General features: G+C 43.5%; 15 non-coding genes across 15 annotated transcripts; all 15 read left to right on the top strand.

Moving 5' to 3' along the window:
• The first annotated feature begins 199 nt into the window (after positions 1 to 199).
• Positions 200 to 318, top strand: LOC136736767 (5S ribosomal RNA). Its single transcript, XR_010811822.1, has one exon. It is a non-coding gene; the product is annotated as a 5S ribosomal RNA (ribosomal RNA).
• A 1,066-nt stretch (positions 319 to 1,384) lies between these two features.
• LOC136737397 (5S ribosomal RNA) lies at positions 1,385 to 1,503 on the top strand. The gene has a single exon (XR_010812359.1). It is a non-coding gene; the product is annotated as a 5S ribosomal RNA (ribosomal RNA).
• Positions 1,504 to 2,559: 1,056 nt separating this feature from the next.
• On the top strand, positions 2,560 to 2,678 carry LOC136737011 (5S ribosomal RNA). The gene has a single exon (XR_010811988.1). It is a non-coding gene; the product is annotated as a 5S ribosomal RNA (ribosomal RNA).
• A 1,056-nt stretch (positions 2,679 to 3,734) lies between these two features.
• Positions 3,735 to 3,853, top strand: LOC136737010 (5S ribosomal RNA). The gene has a single exon (XR_010811987.1). It is a non-coding gene; the product is annotated as a 5S ribosomal RNA (ribosomal RNA).
• Positions 3,854 to 4,909: 1,056 nt separating this feature from the next.
• Positions 4,910 to 5,028, top strand: LOC136737009 (5S ribosomal RNA). Its single transcript, XR_010811986.1, has one exon. It is a non-coding gene; the product is annotated as a 5S ribosomal RNA (ribosomal RNA).
• Positions 5,029 to 6,083: 1,055 nt separating this feature from the next.
• Positions 6,084 to 6,202, top strand: LOC136737130 (5S ribosomal RNA). Its single transcript, XR_010812101.1, has one exon. It is a non-coding gene; the product is annotated as a 5S ribosomal RNA (ribosomal RNA).
• A 1,066-nt stretch (positions 6,203 to 7,268) lies between these two features.
• LOC136737129 (5S ribosomal RNA) lies at positions 7,269 to 7,387 on the top strand. Its single transcript, XR_010812100.1, has one exon. It is a non-coding gene; the product is annotated as a 5S ribosomal RNA (ribosomal RNA).
• A 1,066-nt stretch (positions 7,388 to 8,453) lies between these two features.
• LOC136737396 (5S ribosomal RNA) lies at positions 8,454 to 8,572 on the top strand. Its single transcript, XR_010812358.1, has one exon. It is a non-coding gene; the product is annotated as a 5S ribosomal RNA (ribosomal RNA).
• Positions 8,573 to 9,638: 1,066 nt separating this feature from the next.
• LOC136737395 (5S ribosomal RNA) lies at positions 9,639 to 9,757 on the top strand. Its single transcript, XR_010812357.1, has one exon. It is a non-coding gene; the product is annotated as a 5S ribosomal RNA (ribosomal RNA).
• Positions 9,758 to 10,813: 1,056 nt separating this feature from the next.
• Positions 10,814 to 10,932, top strand: LOC136737008 (5S ribosomal RNA). The gene has a single exon (XR_010811985.1). It is a non-coding gene; the product is annotated as a 5S ribosomal RNA (ribosomal RNA).
• A 1,056-nt stretch (positions 10,933 to 11,988) lies between these two features.
• Positions 11,989 to 12,107, top strand: LOC136737007 (5S ribosomal RNA). Its single transcript, XR_010811984.1, has one exon. It is a non-coding gene; the product is annotated as a 5S ribosomal RNA (ribosomal RNA).
• Positions 12,108 to 13,163: 1,056 nt separating this feature from the next.
• LOC136737301 (5S ribosomal RNA) lies at positions 13,164 to 13,282 on the top strand. Its single transcript, XR_010812265.1, has one exon. It is a non-coding gene; the product is annotated as a 5S ribosomal RNA (ribosomal RNA).
• A 1,056-nt stretch (positions 13,283 to 14,338) lies between these two features.
• On the top strand, positions 14,339 to 14,457 carry LOC136737005 (5S ribosomal RNA). Its single transcript, XR_010811982.1, has one exon. It is a non-coding gene; the product is annotated as a 5S ribosomal RNA (ribosomal RNA).
• A 1,056-nt stretch (positions 14,458 to 15,513) lies between these two features.
• LOC136737004 (5S ribosomal RNA) lies at positions 15,514 to 15,632 on the top strand. The gene has a single exon (XR_010811981.1). It is a non-coding gene; the product is annotated as a 5S ribosomal RNA (ribosomal RNA).
• Positions 15,633 to 16,699: 1,067 nt separating this feature from the next.
• On the top strand, positions 16,700 to 16,818 carry LOC136737003 (5S ribosomal RNA). The gene has a single exon (XR_010811980.1). It is a non-coding gene; the product is annotated as a 5S ribosomal RNA (ribosomal RNA).
• Positions 16,819 to 17,016: the final 198 nt, after the last annotated feature.

Here is a 17,016-nt window from a genome sequence, read left to right as displayed (position 1 = left end):
GTTCCGGTCTGGTGTGGCACCCCAGCTAACGCACAACGTTGCCACAATGTTGCCACAACGTGGCGTGTTAGCAGGGACTGTCTGCGGCGCGCTGGTGTGTCCCGGGCTTTAGAGTAGAGAGACAGTTCAACTGTAAGTATGAACGGCAGAAACGGATATTGCCTTCCCTTTAAGTAGAGCGTCAGGGACAGCCTCCCTGGCTTACGGCCATACTAGCCTGAATACGCCCAATCTCGTCCGATCTCGGAAACTAAGCAGGCTCGGGCCTGGTCAGTACTTGGATGGGAGACCGCCTGGGAATACCAGGTGCTGTAAGCTTTTGCATCTTTTACACACCAAAGGGCGACAAATCACAAGTTTTAACTTTGGATACACGCAATTTCATCATTATTTCAGATTTGACTTCCCCAAATACACAGGCATACAATAGATCTTGTTCTCCAACGTAAACGGTCCCTAGTAACTAGTGTACATTTGTAAATAAATTGAGCATCATGGCTAGAAGTGACTAAATGTTGCCTAATCTTTCTCATCGAGAAATGACACAATTACAGCAACACAAAAAGGAACTCCACCGGACAAAGTTCAGTGCTCACAAGGAGCCTCATTCAACACACACGGTTCCATTCCCATTCATGCAAAGCACGAAAGTGTAAAACTTGGGAACATACTTGAGAGCAAAGATCACATTGAATCTCATTCAAGGCACGGATGTGAATGCAACGGGATGAAATTACTGAAATGATGCCTGCCCTCGAACTGTGATGATGGACTACCCGACTCGCCAATAATATTGGCTTCTGGTGTATTGAAATACAGGAGCTGCTGGATTTGTGTGTTTTCTTACCCCCTCACCATAGTTTGTCAAATGTTTAAACAACTGAACTTATATTCAAGGTTTGTTTCTCTTCATATGTTTTACTGGTTTACATTTGTCTCAGCAACCTGTTGAATGATTCTTCTGCTTTCAAAACAAAATGTAAACAGGATGAATGCACACACTTGAAAATACAATACATGCAATGTTATGCATCATAGTGATGCAACCTCCTTTCAGTTTCATACTGCATGTCAATTGAAATCCTTACTGAAATGCACACCTTCTCAAGATTGCGCTTGACTGGCGTGTCAGGCACTCAATTACAGCTGTTTTATCAAGACAATGTGTTCGTTTTGTAATATATAGTTCCGGTCTGGTGTGGCACCCCAGCTAACGCACAACGTTGCCACAATGTTGCCACAACGTTTCGTGTTAGCAGGGACTGTCTGCGGCGCGCTGGTGTGTCCCGGGCTTTAGAGTAGAGAGACAGTTCAACTGTAAGTATGAACGGCAGAAACGGATATTGCCTTCCCTTTAAGTAGAGCGTCAGGGACAGCCTCCCTGGCTTACGGCCATACTAGCCTGAATACGCCCGATCTCGTCCGATCTCGGAAGCTAAGCAGGCTCGGGCCTTGTCAGTACTTGGATGGGAGACCGCCTGGGAATACCAGGTGCTGTAAGCTTTTGCATCTTTTACACACCAAAGGGCGACAAATCACAAGTTTTAACTTTGGATACACGCAATTTCATCATTATTTCAGATTTGACTTCCCCAAATACACAGGCATTCAATAGATCTTGTTCTCCAACGTAATCGGTCCCTAGTAACTATTGTACATTTGTAAATAAATTGAGCATCATGGCTAGAAGTGACTAAATGTTGCCTAATCTTTCTCATCGAGAAATGACACAATTACAGCAACACAAAAAGGAACTCCACCGGACAAAGTTCAGTGCTCACAAGGAGCCTCATTCAACACACACGGTTCCATTCCCATTCATGCAAAGCACGAAAGTGTAAAACTTGGGAACATACTTGAGAGCAAAGATCACATTGAATCTCATTCAAGGCACGGATGTGAATGCAACGGGATGAAATTACTGAAATGATGCCTGCCCTCGAACTGTGATGATGGACTACCCGACTCGCCAATAATATTGGGTTCTGGTGTATTGAAATACAGGAGCTGCTGGATTTGTGTGTTTTCTTACCCCCTCACCATAGTTTGTCAAATGTTTAAACAACTGAACTTATATTCAAGGTTTGTTTCTCTTCATATGTTTTACTGGTTTACATTTGTCTCAGCAACCTGTTGAATGATTCTTCTGCTTTCAAAACAAAATGACAACAGGATGAATGCACACACTTGAAAATACAAAACATGCAATGTTATGCATCATAGTGATGCAACCTCCTTTCAGTTTCATACTGCATGTCAATTGAAATCCTTACTGAAATGCACACCTTCTCAAGATTGCACTTGACTGGCGTGTCAGGCACTCAATTACAGCTGTTTTATCAAGACAAATGTGTTCGTTTTGTAAAATATAGTTCCGGTCTGGTGTGGCACCCCAGCTAACGCACAACGTTGCCACAACGTGGCATATTAGCAGGGACTGTCTGCGGCGCGCTGGTGTGTCCCGGGCTTTAGAGTAGAGAGACAGTTCAACTGTAAGTATGAACGGCAGAAACGGATATTGCCATCCCTTTAAGTAGAGCGTCAGGGACAGCCTCCCTGGCTTACGGCCATACTAGCCTGAATACGCCCGATCTCGTCCGATCTCGGAAGCTAAGCAGGCTCGGGCCTGGTCAGTACTTGGATGGGAGACCGCCTGGGAATACCAGGTGCTGTAAGCTTTTGCATCTTTTACACACCAGAGCGCGACAAATCACGAGTTTTAACTTTGGATACACGCAATTTCATCATTATTTCAGATTTGACTTCCCCAAATACACAGGCATACAATAGATCTTGTTCTCCAACGTAAACGGTCCCTAGTAACTAGGGTACATTCGTAAATAAATTGAGCATCATGGCTAGAAGTGACTAAATGTTGCCTAATCTTTCTCATCGAGAAATGACACAATTACAGCAACACAAAAAGGAACTCCACCGGACAAAGATCAGTGCTCACAAGGAGCCTCATTCAACACACACGGTTCCATTCCCATTCATGCAAAGCACGAAAGTGTAAAACTTGGGAACATACTTGAGAGCAAAGATCACATTCAATCTCATTCAAGGCACGGATGTGAATGCAACGGGGTGAAATTACTGAAATGATGCCTGCCCTCGAACTGTGATGATGGACTACCCGACTCGCCAATAATATTGGGTTCTGGTGTATTGAAATACAGGAGCTGCTGGATTTGTGTGTTTTCTTACCCCCTCACCATAGTTTGTCAAATGTTTAAACAACTGAACTTATATTCAAGGTTTGTTTCTCTTCATATGTTTTACTGGTTTACATTTGTCTCAGCAACCTGTTGAATGATTCTTCTGCTTTCAAAACAAAATGACAACAGGATGAATGCACACACTTGAAAATACAATACATGCAATGTTATGCATCATAGTGATGCAACCTCCTTTCAGTTTCATACTGCATGTCAATTGAAATCCTTACTGAAATGCACACCTTCTCAAGATTGCGCTTGACTGGCGTGTCAGGCACTCAATTACAGCTGTTTTATCAAGACAAATGTGTTCGTTTTGTAAAATATAGATCCGGTCTGGTGTGGCACCCCAGCTAACGCACAACGTTGCCACAACGTGGCATATTAGCAGGGACTGTCTGCGGCGCGCTGGTGTGTCCCGGGCTTTAGAGTAGAGAGACAGTTCAACTGTAAGTATGAACGGCAGAAACGGATATTGCCATCCCTTTAAGTAGAGCGTCAGGGACAGCCTCCCTGGCTTACGGCCATACTAGCCTGAATACGCCCGATCTCGTCCGATCTCGGAAGCTAAGCAGGCTCGGGCCTGGTCAGTACTTGGATGGGAGACCGCCTGGGAATACCAGGTGCTGTAAGCTTTTGCATCTTTTACACACCAGAGCGCGACAAATCACGAGTTTTAACTTTGGATACACGCAATTTCATCATTATTTCAGATTTGACTTCCCCAAATACACAGGCATACAATAGATCTTGTTCTCCAACGTAAACGGTCCTTAGTAACTAGGGTACATTCGTAAATAAATTGAGCATCATGGCTAGAAGTGACTAAATGTTGCCTAATCTTTCTCATCGAGAAATGACACAATTACAGCAACACAAAAAGGAACTCCACCGGACAAAGATCAGTGCTCACAAGGAGCCTCATTCAACACACACAGTTCCATTCCCATTCATGCAAAGCACGAAAGTGTAAAACTTGGGAACATACTTGAGAGCAAAGATCACATTCAATCTCATTCAAGGCACGGATGTGAATGCAACGGGATGAAATTACTGAAATGATGCCTGCCCTCGAACTGTGATGATGGACTACCCGACTCGCCAATAATATTGGGTTCTGGTGTATTGAAATACAGGAGCTGCTGGATTTGTGTGTTTTCTTACCCCCTCACCATAGTTTGTCAAATGTTTAAACAACTGAACTTATATTCAAGGTTTGTTTCTCTTCATATGTTTTACTGGTTTACATTTGTCTCAGCAACCTGTTGAATGATTCTTCTGCTTTCAAAACAAAATGACAACAGGATGAATGCACACACTTGAAAATACAATACATGCAATGTTATGCATCATAGTGATGCAACCTCCTTTCAGTTTCATACTGCATGTCAATTGAAATCCTTACTGAAATGCACACCTTCTCAAGATTGCGCTTGACTGGCGTGTCAGGCACTCAATTACAGCTGTTTTATCAAGACAAATGTGTTCGTTTTGTAAAATATAGTTCCGGTCTGGTGTGGCACCCCAGCTAACGCACAACGTTGCCACAACGTGGCATATTAGCAGGGACTGTCTGCGGCGCGCTGGTGTGTCCCGGGCTTTAGAGTAGAGAGACAGTTCAACTGTAAGTATGAACGGCAGAAACGGATATTGCCATCCCTTTAAGTAGAGCGTCAGGGACAGCCTCCCTGGCTTACGGCCATACTAGCCTGAATACGCCCGATCTCGTCCGATCTCGGAAGCTAAGCAGGCTCGGGCCTGGTCAGTACTTGGATGGGAGACCGCCTGGGAATACCAGGTGCTGTAAGCTTTTGCATCTTTTACACACCAAAGGGCGACAAATCACGAGTTTTAACTTTGGATACACGCAATTTCATCATTATTTCAGATTTGACTTCCCCAAATACACAGGCATACAATAGATCTTGTTCTCCAACGTAAACGGTCCCTAGTAACTAGGGTACATTCGTAAATAAATTGAGCATCATGGCTAGAAGTGACTAAATGTTGCCTAATCTTTCTCATCGAGAAATGACACAATTACAGCAACACAAAAAGGAACTCCACCGGACAAAGATCAGTGCTCACAAGGAGCCTCATTCAACACACACGGTTCCATTCCCATTCATGCAAAGCACGAAAGTGTAAAACTTGGGAACATACTTGAGAGCAAAGATCACATTCAATCTCATTCAAGGCACGGATGTGAATGCAACGGGATGAAATTACTGAAATGATGCCTGCCCTCGAACTGTGATGATGGACTACCCGACTCGCCAATAATATTGGGTTCTGGTGTATTGAAATACAGGAGCTGCTGGATTTGTGTGTTTTCTTACCCCCTCACCATAGTTTGTCAAATGTTTAAACAACTGAACTTATATTCAAGGTTTGTTTCTCTTCATATGTTTTACTGGTTTACATTTGTCTCAGCAACCTGTTGAATGATTCTTCTGCTTTCAAAACAAAATGACAACAGGATGAATGCACACACTTGAAAATACAATACATGCAATGTTATGCATCATAGTGATGCAACCTCCTTTCAGTTTCATACTGCATGTCAATTGAAATCCTTACTGAAATGCACACCTTCTCAAGATTGCGCTTGACTGGCGTGTCAGGCACTCAATTACAGCTGTATTATCAAGACAATGTGTTCGTTTTGTAAAATATAGTTCCGGTCTGGTGTGGCACCCCAGCTAACGCACAACGTTGCCACAACGTTTCGTGTTAGCAGGGACTGTCTGCGGCGCGCTGGTGTGTCCCGGGCTTTAGAGTAGAGAGACAGTTCAACTGTAAGTATGAATGGCAGAAACGGATATTGCCTTCCCTTTAAGTAGAGCGTCAGGGACAGCCTCCCTGGCTTATGGCCATACTAGCCTGAATACGCCCGATCTCGTCCGATCTCGGAAGCTAAGCAGGCTCGGGCCTGGTCAGTACTTGGATGGGAGACCGCCTGGGAATACCAGGTGCTGTAAGCTTTTGCATCTTTTACACACCAAAGGGCGACAAATCACAAGTTTTAACTTTGGATACACGCAATTTCATCATTATTTCAGATTTGACTTCCCCAAATACACAGGCATACAATAGATCTTGTTCTCCAACGTAAACGGTCCCTAGTAACTAGTGTACATTTGTAAATAAATTGAGCATCATGGCTAGAAGTGACTAAATGTTGCCTAATCTTTCTCATCGAGAAATGACACAATTATAGCAACACAAAAAGGAACTCCACCGGACAAAGTTCAGTGCTCACAAGGAGCCTCATTCAACACACACGGTTCCATTCCCATTCATGCAAAGCACGAAAGTGTAAAACTTGGGAACATACTTGAGAGCAAAGATCATATTCAATCTCATTCAAGGCACGGATGTGAATGCAACGGGATGAAATTACTGAAATGATGCCTGCCCTCGAACTGTGATGATGGACTACCCGACTCGCCAATAATATTGGGTTCTGGTGTATTGAAATACAGGAGCTGCTGGATTTGTGTGTTTTCTTACCCCCTCACCATAGTTTGTCAAATGTTTAAACAACTGAACTTATATTCAAGGTTTGTTTCTCTTCATATGTTTTACTGGTTTACATTTGTCTCAGCAACCTGTTGAATGATTCTTCTGCTTTCAAAACAAAATGACAAAAGGATGAATGCACACACTTGAAAATACAATACATGCAATGTTATGCATCATAGTGATGCAACCTCCTTTCAGTTTCATACTGCATGTCAATTGAAATCCTTACTGAAATGCACACCTTCTCAAGATTGCGCTTGACTGGCGTGTCAGGCACTCAATTACAGCTGTTTTATCAAGACAATGTGTTCGTTTTGTAATATATAGTTCCGGTCTGGTGTGGCACCCCAGCTAACGCACAACGTTGCCACAATGTTGCCACAACGTGGCGTGTTAGCAGGGACTGTCTGCGGCGCGCTGGTGTGTCCCGGGCTTTAGAGTAGAGAGACAGTTCAACTGTAAGTATGAATGGCAGAAACGGATATTGCCTTCCCTTTAAGTAGAGCGTCAGGGACAGCCTCCCTGGCTTATGGCCATACTAGCCTGAATACGCCCGATCTCGTCCGATCTCGGAAGCTAAGCAGGCTCGGGCCTGGTCAGTACTTGGATGGGAGACCGCCTGGGAATACCAGGTGCTGTAAGCTTTTGCATCTTTTACACACCAAAGGGCGACAAATCACAAGTTTTAACTTTGGATACACGCAATTTCATCATTATTTCAGATTTGACTTCCCCAAATACACAGGCATACAATAGATCTTGTTCTCCAACGTAAACGGTCCCTAGTAACTAGTGTACATTTGTAAATAAATTGAGCATCATGGCTAGAAGTGACTAAATGTTGCCTAATCTTTCTCATCGAGAAATGACACAATTACAGCAACACAAAAAGGAACTCCACCGGACAAAGTTCAGTGCTCACAAGGAGCCTCATTCAACACACACGGTTCCATTCCCATTCATGCAAAGCACGAAAGTGTAAAACTTGGGAACATACTTGAGAGCAAAGATCACATTGAATCTCATTCAAGGCACGGATGTGAATGCAACGGGATGAAATTACTGAAATGATGCCTGCCCTCGAACTGTGATGATGGACTACCCGACTCGCCAATAATATTGGCTTCTGGTGTATTGAAATACAGGAGCTGCTGGATTTGTGTGTTTTCTTACCCCCTCACCATAGTTTGTCAAATGTTTAAACAACTGAACTTATATTCAAGGTTTGTTTCTCTTCATATGTTTTACTGGTTTACATTTGTCTCAGCAACCTGTTGAATGATTCTTCTGCTTTCAAAACAAAATGACAACAGGATGAATGCACACACTTGAAAATACAATACATGCAATGTTATGCATCATAGTGATGCAACCTCCTTTCAGTTTCATACTGCATGTCAATTGAAATCCTTACTGAAATGCACACCTTCTCAAGATTGCGCTTGACTGGCGTGTCAGGCACTCAATTACAGCTGTTTTATCAAGACAATGTGTTCGTTTTGTAATATATAGTTCCGGTCTGGTGTGGCACCCCAGCTAACGCACAACGTTGCCACAATGTTGCCACAACGTTTCGTGTTAGCAGGGACTGTCTGCGGCGCGCTGGTGTGTCCCGGGCTTTAGAGTAGAGAGACAGTTCAACTGTAAGTATGAACGGCAGAAACGGATATTGCCTTCCCTTTAAGTAGAGCGTCAGGGACAGCCTCCCTGGCTTACGGCCATACTAGCCTGAATACGCCCGATCTCGTCCGATCTCGGAAGCTAAGCAGGCTCGGGCCTTGTCAGTACTTGGATGGGAGACCGCCTGGGAATACCAGGTGCTGTAAGCTTTTGCATCTTTTACACACCAAAGGGCGACAAATCACAAGTTTTAACTTTGGATACACGCAATTTCATCATTATTTCAGATTTGACTTCCCCAAATACACAGGCATACAATAGATCTTGTTCTCCAACGTAAACGGTCCCTAGTAACTAGTGTACATTTGTAAATAAATTGAGCATCATGGCTAGAAGTGACTAAATGTTGCCTAATCTTTCTCATCGAGAAATGACACAATTACAGCAACACAAAAAGGAACTCCACCGGACAAAGTTCAGTGCTCACAAGGAGCCTCATTCAACACACACGGTTCCATTCCCATTCATGCAAAGCACGAAAGTGTAAAACTTGGGAACATACTTGAGAGCAAAGATCACATTGAATCTCATTCAAGGCACGGATGTGAATGCAACGGGATGAAATTACTGAAATGATGCCTGCCCTCGAACTGTGATGATGGACTACCCGACTCGCCAATAATATTGGGTTCTGGTGTATTGAAATACAGGAGCTGCTGGATTTGTGTGTTTTCTTACCCCCTCACCATAGTTTGTCAAATGTTTAAACAACTGAACTTATATTCAAGGTTTGTTTCTCTTCATATGTTTTACTGGTTTACATTTGTCTCAGCAACCTGTTGAATGATTCTTCTGCTTTCAAAACAAAATGACAACAGGATGAATGCACACACTTGAAAATACAATACATGCAATGTTATGCATCATAGTGATGCAACCTCCTTTCAGTTTCATACTGCATGTCAATTGAAATCCTTACTGAAATGCACACCTTCTCAAGATTGCGCTTGACTGGCGTGTCAGGCACTCAATTACAGCTGTTTTATCAAGACAATGTGTTCGTTTTGTAATATATAGTTCCGGTCTGGTGTGGCACCCCAGCTAACGCACAACGTTGCCACAATGTTGCCACAACGTTTCGTGTTAGCAGGGACTGTCTGCGGCGCGCTGGTGTGTCCCGGGCTTTAGAGTAGAGAGACAGTTCAACTGTAAGTATGAACGGCAGAAACGGATATTGCCTTCCCTTTAAGTAGAGCGTCAGGGACAGCCTCCCTGGCTTACGGCCATACTAGCCTGAATACGCCCGATCTCGTCCGATCTCGGAAGCTAAGCAGGCTCGGGCCTTGTCAGTACTTGGATGGGAGACCGCCTGGGAATACCAGGTGCTGTAAGCTTTTGCATCTTTTACACACCAAAGGGCGACAAATCACAAGTTTTAACTTTGGATACACGCAATTTCATCATTATTTCAGATTTGACTTCCCCAAATACACAGGCATACAATAGATCTTGTTCTCCAACGTAAACGGTCCCTAGTAACTAGTGTACATTTGTAAATAAATTGAGCATCATGGCTAGAAGTGACTAAATGTTGCCTAATCTTTCTCATCGAGAAATGACACAATTACAGCAACACAAAAAGGAACTCCACCGGACAAAGTTCAGTGCTCACAAGGAGCCTCATTCAACACACACGGTTCCATTCCCATTCATGCAAAGCACGAAAGTGTAAAACTTGGGAACATACTTGAGAGCAAAGATCACATTGAATCTCATTCAAGGCACGGATGTGAATGCAACGGGATGAAATTACTGAAATGATGCCTGCCCTCGAACTGTGATGATGGACTACCCGACTCGCCAATAATATTGGGTTCTGGTGTATTGAAATACAGGAGCTGCTGGATTTGTGTGTTTTCTTACCCCCTCACCATAGTTTGTCAAATGTTTAAACAACTGAACTTATATTCAAGGTTTGTTTCTCTTCATATGTTTTACTGGTTTACATTTGTCTCAGCAACCTGTTGAATGATTCTTCTGCTTTCAAAACAAAATGACAACAGGATGAATGCACACACTTGAAAATACAAAACATGCAATGTTATGCATCATAGTGATGCAACCTCCTTTCAGTTTCATACTGCATGTCAATTGAAATCCTTACTGAAATGCACACCTTCTCAAGATTGCGCTTGACTGGAGTGTCAGGCACTCAATTACAGCTGTTTTATCAAGACAAATGTGTTCGTTTTGTAAAATATAGTTCCGGTCTGGTGTGGCACCCCAGCTAACGCACAACGTTGCCACAACGTGGCATATTAGCAGGGACTGTCTGCGGCGCGCTGGTGTGTCCCGGGCTTTAGAGTAGAGAGACAGTTCAACTGTAAGTATGAACGGCAGAAACGGATATTGCCATCCCTTTAAGTAGAGCGTCAGGGACAGCCTCCCTGGCTTACGGCCATACTAGCCTGAATACGCCCGATCTCGTCCGATCTCGGAAGCTAAGCAGGCTCGGGCCTGGTCAGTACTTGGATGGGAGACCGCCTGGGAATACCAGGTGCTGTAAGCTTTTGCATCTTTTACACACCAGAGCGCGACAAATCACGAGTTTTAACTTTGGATACACGCAATTTCATCATTATTTCAGATTTGACTTCCCCAAATACACAGGCATACAATAGATCTTGTTCTCCAACGTAAACGGTCCCTAGTAACTAGGGTACATTCGTAAATAAATTGAGCATCATGGCTAGAAGTGACTAAATGTTGCCTAATCTTTCTCATCGAGAAATGACACAATTACAGCAACACAAAAAGGAACTCCACCGGACAAAGATCAGTGCTCACAAGGAGCCTCATTCAACACACACGGTTCCATTCCCATTCATGCAAAGCACGAAAGTGTAAAACTTGGGAACATACTTGATAGCAAAGATCACATTCAATCTCATTCAAGGCACGGATGTGAATGCAACGGGGTGAAATTACTGAAATGATGCCTGCCCTCGAACTGTGATGATGGACTACCCGACTCGCCAATAATATTGGGTTCTGGTGTATTGAAATACAGGAGCTGCTGGATTTGTGTGTTTTCTTACCCCCTCACCATAGTTTGTCAAATGTTTAAACAACTGAACTTATATTCAAGGTTTGTTTCTCTTCATATGTTTTACTGGTTTACATTTGTCTCAGCAACCTGTTGAATGATTCTTCTGCTTTCAAAACAAAATGACAACAGGATGAATGCACACACTTGAAAATACAATACATGCAATGTTATGCATCATAGTGATGCAACCTCCTTTCAGTTTCATACTGCATGTCAATTGAAATCCTTACTGAAATGCACACCTTCTCAAGATTGCGCTTGACTGGCGTGTCAGGCACTCAATTACAGCTGTTTTATCAAGACAAATGTGTTCGTTTTGTAAAATATAGTTCCGGTCTGGTGTGGCACCCCAGCTAACGCACAACGTTGCCACAACGTGGCATATTAGCAGGGACTGTCTGCGGCGCGCTGGTGTGTCCCGGGCTTTAGAGTAGAGAGACAGTTCAACTGTAAGTATGAACGGCAGAAACGGATATTGCCATCCCTTTAAGTAGAGCGTCAGGGACACCCTCCCTGGCTTACGGCCATACTAGCCTGAATACGCCCGATCTCGTCCGATCTCGGAAGCTAAGCAGGCTCGGGCCTGGTCAGTACTTGGATGGGAGACCGCCTGGGAATACCAGGTGCTGTAAGCTTTTGCATCTTTTACACACCAGAGCGCGACAAATCACGAGTTTTAACTTTGGATACACGCAATTTCATCATTATTTCAGATTTGACTTCCCCAAATACACAGGCATACAATAGATCTTGTTCTCCAACGTAAACGGTCCCTAGTAACTAGGGTACATTCGTAAATAAATTGAGCATCATGGCTAGAAGTGACTAAATGTTGCCTAATCTTTCTCATCGAGAAATGACACAATTACAGCAACACAAAAAGGAACTCCACCGGACAAAGATCAGTGCTCACAAGGAGCCTCATTCAACACACACGGTTCCATTCCCATTCATGCAAAGCACGAAAGTGTAAAACTTGGGAACATACTTGAGAGCAAAGATCACATTGAATCTCATTCAAGGCACGGATGTGAATGCAACGGGATGAAATTACTGAAATGATGCCTGCCCTCGAACTGTGATGATGGACTACCCGACTCGCCAATAATATTGGGTTCTGGTGTATTGAAATACAGGAGCTGCTGGATTTGTGTGTTTTCTTACCCCCTCACCATAGTTTGTCAAATGTTTAAACAACTGAACTTATATTCAAGGTTTGTTTCTCTTCATATGTTTTACTGGTTTACATTTGTCTCAGCAACCTGTTGAATGATTCTTCTGCTTTCAAAACAAAATGACAACAGGATGAATGCACACACTTGAAAATACAATACATGCAATGTTATGCATCATAGTGATGCAACCTCCTTTCAGTTTCATACTGCATGTCAATTGAAATCCTTACTGAAATGCACACCTTCTCAAGATTGCGCTTGACTGGCGTGTCAGGCACTCAATTACAGCTGTTTTATCAAGACAAATGTGTTCGTTTTGTAAAATATAGTTCCGGTCTGGTGTGGCACCCCAGCTAACGCACAACGTTGCCACAACGTGGCATATTAGGAGGGACTGTCTGCGGCGCGCTGGTGTGTCCCGGGCTTTAGAGTAGAGAGACAGTTCAACTGTAAGTATGAACGGCAGAAACGGATATTGCCATCCCTTTAAGTAGAGCGTCAGGGACAGCCTCCCTGGCTTACGGCCATACTAGTCTGAATACGCCCGATCTCGTCCGATCTCGGAAGCTAAGCAGGCTCGGGCCTGGTCAGTACTTGAATGGGAGACCGCCTGGGAATACCAGGTGCTGTAAGCTTTTGCATCTTTTACACACCAGAGCGCGACAAATCACGAGTTTTAACTTTGGATACACGCAATTTCATCATTATTTCAGATTTGACTTCCCCAAATACACAGGCATACAATAGATCTTGTTCTCCAACGTAAACGGTCCCTAGTAACTAGGGTACATTCGTAAATAAATTGAGCATCATGGCTAGAAGTGACTAAATGTTGCCTAATCTTTCTCATCGAGAAATGACACAATTACAGCAACACAAAAAGGAACTCCACCGGACAAAGATCAGTGCTCACAAGGAGCCTCATTCAACACACACGGTTCCATTCCCATTCATGCAAAGCACGAAAGTGTAAAACTTGGGAACATACTTGAGAGCAAAGATCACATTCAATCTCATTCAAGGCACGGATGTGAATGCAACGGGGTGAAATTACTGAAATGATGCCTGCCCTCGAACTGTGATGATGGACTACCCGACTCGCCAATAATATTGGGTTCTGGTGTATTGAAATACAGGAGCTGCTGGATTTGTGTGTTTTCTTACCCCCTCACCATAGTTTGTCAAATGTTTAAACAACTGAACTTATATTCAAGGTTTGTTTCTCTTCATATGTTTTACTGGTTTACATTTGTCTCAGCAACCTGTTGAATGATTCTTCTGCTTTCAAAACAAAATGACAACAGGATGAATGCACACACTTGAAAATACAATACATGCAATGTTATGCATCATAGTGATGCAACCTCCTTTCAGTTTCATACTGCATGTCAATTGAAATCCTTACTGAAATGCACACCTTCTCAAGATTGCGCTTGACTGGCGTGTCAGGCACTCAATTACAGCTGTTTTATCAAGACAAATGTGTTCGTTTTGTAAAATATAGTTCCGGTCTGGTGTGGCACCCCAGCTAACGCACAACGTTGCCACAACGTGGCATATTAGCAGGGACTGTCTGCGGCGCGCTGGTGTGTCCCGGGCTTTAGAGTAGAGAGACAGTTCAACTGTAAGTATGAACGGCAGAAACGGATATTGCCATCCCTTTAAGTAGAGCGTCAGGGACAGCCTCCCTGGCTTACGGCCATACTAGCCTGAATACGCCCGATCTCGTCCGATCTCGGAAGCTAAGCAGGCTCGGGCCTGGTCAGTACTTGGATGGGAGACCGCCTGGGAATACCAGGTGCTGTAAGCTTTTGCATCTTTTACACACCAGAGCGCGACAAATCACGAGTTTTAACTTTGGATACACGCAATTTCATCATTATTTCAGATTTGACTTCCCCAAATACACAGGCATACAATAGATCTTGTTCTCCAACGTAAACGGTCCCTAGTAACTAGGGTACATTCGTAAATAAATTGAGCATCATGGCTAGAAGTGACTAAATGTTGCCTAATCTTTCTCATCGAGAAATGACACAATTACAGCAACACAAAAAGGAACTCCACCGGACAAAGATCAGTGCTCACAAGGAGCCTCATTCAACACACACGGTTCCATTCCCATTCATGCAAAGCACGAAAGTGTAAAACTTGGGAACATACTTGAGAGCAAAGATCACATTCAATCTCATTCAAGGCACGGATGTGAATGCAACGGGATGAAATTACTGAAATGATGCCTGCCCTCGAACTGTGATGATGGACTAACCGACTCGCCAATAATATTGGGTTCTGGTGTATTGAAATACAGGAGCTGCTGGATTTGTGTGTTTTCTTACCCCCTCACCATAGTTTGTCAAATGTTTAAACAACTGAACTTATATTCAAGGTTTGTTTCTCTTCATATGTTTTACTGGTTTACATTTGTCTCAGCAACCTGTTGAATGATTCTTCTGCTTTCAAAACAAAATGACAACAGGATGAATGCACACACTTGAAAATACAATACATGCAATGTTATGCATCATAGTGATGAAACCTCCTTTCAGTTTCATACTGCATGTCAATTGAAATCCTTACTGAAATGCACACCTTCTCAAGATTGCGCTTGACTGGCGTGTCAGGCACTCAATTACAGCTGTTTTATCAAGACAAATGTGTTCGTTTTGTAAAATATAGTTCCGGTCTGGTGTGGCACCCCAGCTAACGCACAACGTTGCCACAACGTGGCATATTAGCAGGGACTGTCTGCGGCGCGCTGGTGTGTCCCGGGCTTTAGAGTAGAGAGACAGTTCAACTGTAAGTATGAACGGCAGAAACGGATATTGCCATCCCTTTAAGTAGAGCGTCAGGGACAGCCTCCCTGGCTTACGGCCATACTAGCCTGAATACGCCCGATCTCGTCCGATCTCGGAAGCTAAGCAGGCTCGGGCCTGGTCAGTACTTGGATGGGAGACCGCCTGGGAATACCAGGTGCTGTAAGCTTTTGCATCTTTTACACACCAGAGCGCGACAAATCACGAGTTTTAACTTTGGATACACGCAATTTCATCATTATTTCAGATTTGACTTCCCCAAATACACAGGCATACAATAGATCTTGTTCTCCAACGTAAACGGTCCCTAGTAACTAGGGTACATTCGTAAATAAATTGAGCATCATGGCTAGAAGTGACTAAATGTTGCCTAATCTTTCTCATCGAGAAATGACACAATTACAGCAACACAAAAAGGAACTCCACCGGACAAAGATCAGTGCTCACAAGGAGCCTCATTCAACACACACGGTTCCATTCCCATTCATGCAAAGCACGAAAGTGTAAAACTTGGGAACATACTTGAGAGCAAAGATCACATTCAATCTCATTCAAGGCACGGATGTGAATGCAACGGGATGAAATTACTGAAATGATGCCTGCCCTCGAACTGTGATGATGGACTACCCGACTCGCCAATAATATTGGGTTCTGGTGTATTGAAATACAGGAGCTGCTGGATTTGTGTGTTTTCTTACCCCCTCACCATAGTTTGTCAAATGTTTAAACAACTGAACTTATATTCAAGGTTTGTTTCTCTTCATATGTTTTACTGGTTTACATTTGTCTCAGCAACCTGTTGAATGATTCTTCTGCTTTCAAAACAAAATGACAACAGGATGAATGCACACACTTGAAAATACAATACATGCAATGTTATGCATCATAGTGATGCAACCTCCTTTCAGTTTCATACTGCATGTCAATTGAAATCCTTACTGAAATGCACACCTTCTCAAGATTGCGCTTGACTGGCGTGTCAGGCACTCAATTACAGCTGTTTTATCAAGACAAATGTGTTCGTTTTGTAAAATATAGTTCCGGTCTGGTGTGGCACCCCAGCTAACGCACAACGTTGCCACAATGTTGCCACAACGTGGCGTGTTAGCAGGGACTGTCTGCGGCGCGCTGGTGTGTCCCGGGCTTTAGAGTAGAGAGACAGTTCAACTGTAAGTATGAACGGCAGAAACGGATATTGCCTTCCCTTTAAGTAGAGCGTCAGGGACAGCCTCCCTGGCTTACGGCCATACTAGCCTGAATACGCCCGATCTCGTCCGATCTCGGAAGCTAAGCAGGCTCGGGCCTGGTCAGTACTTGGATGGGAGACCGCCTGGGAATACCAGGTGCTGTAAGCTTTTGCATCTTTTACACACCAGAGGGCGACAAATCACGAGTTTTAACTTTGGATACACGCAATTTCATCATTATTTCAGATTTGACTTCCCCAAATACACAGGCATACAATAGATCTTGTTCTCCAACGTAAACGGTCCCTAGTAACTAGGGTACATTCGTAAATAAATTGAGCATCATGGCTAGAAGTGACTAAATGT

The sequence above is a fragment of the Amia ocellicauda genome, unplaced genomic scaffold (genome assembly GCF_036373705.1).
Source record: "Amia ocellicauda isolate fAmiCal2 unplaced genomic scaffold, fAmiCal2.hap1 HAP1_SCAFFOLD_47, whole genome shotgun sequence".
NCBI lineage: Eukaryota > Metazoa > Chordata > Actinopteri > Amiiformes > Amiidae > Amia > Amia ocellicauda.
The sequence above is the reverse complement of the archived record's forward strand: the minus strand, read 5'-3'. Positions and strand labels throughout refer to the sequence as shown.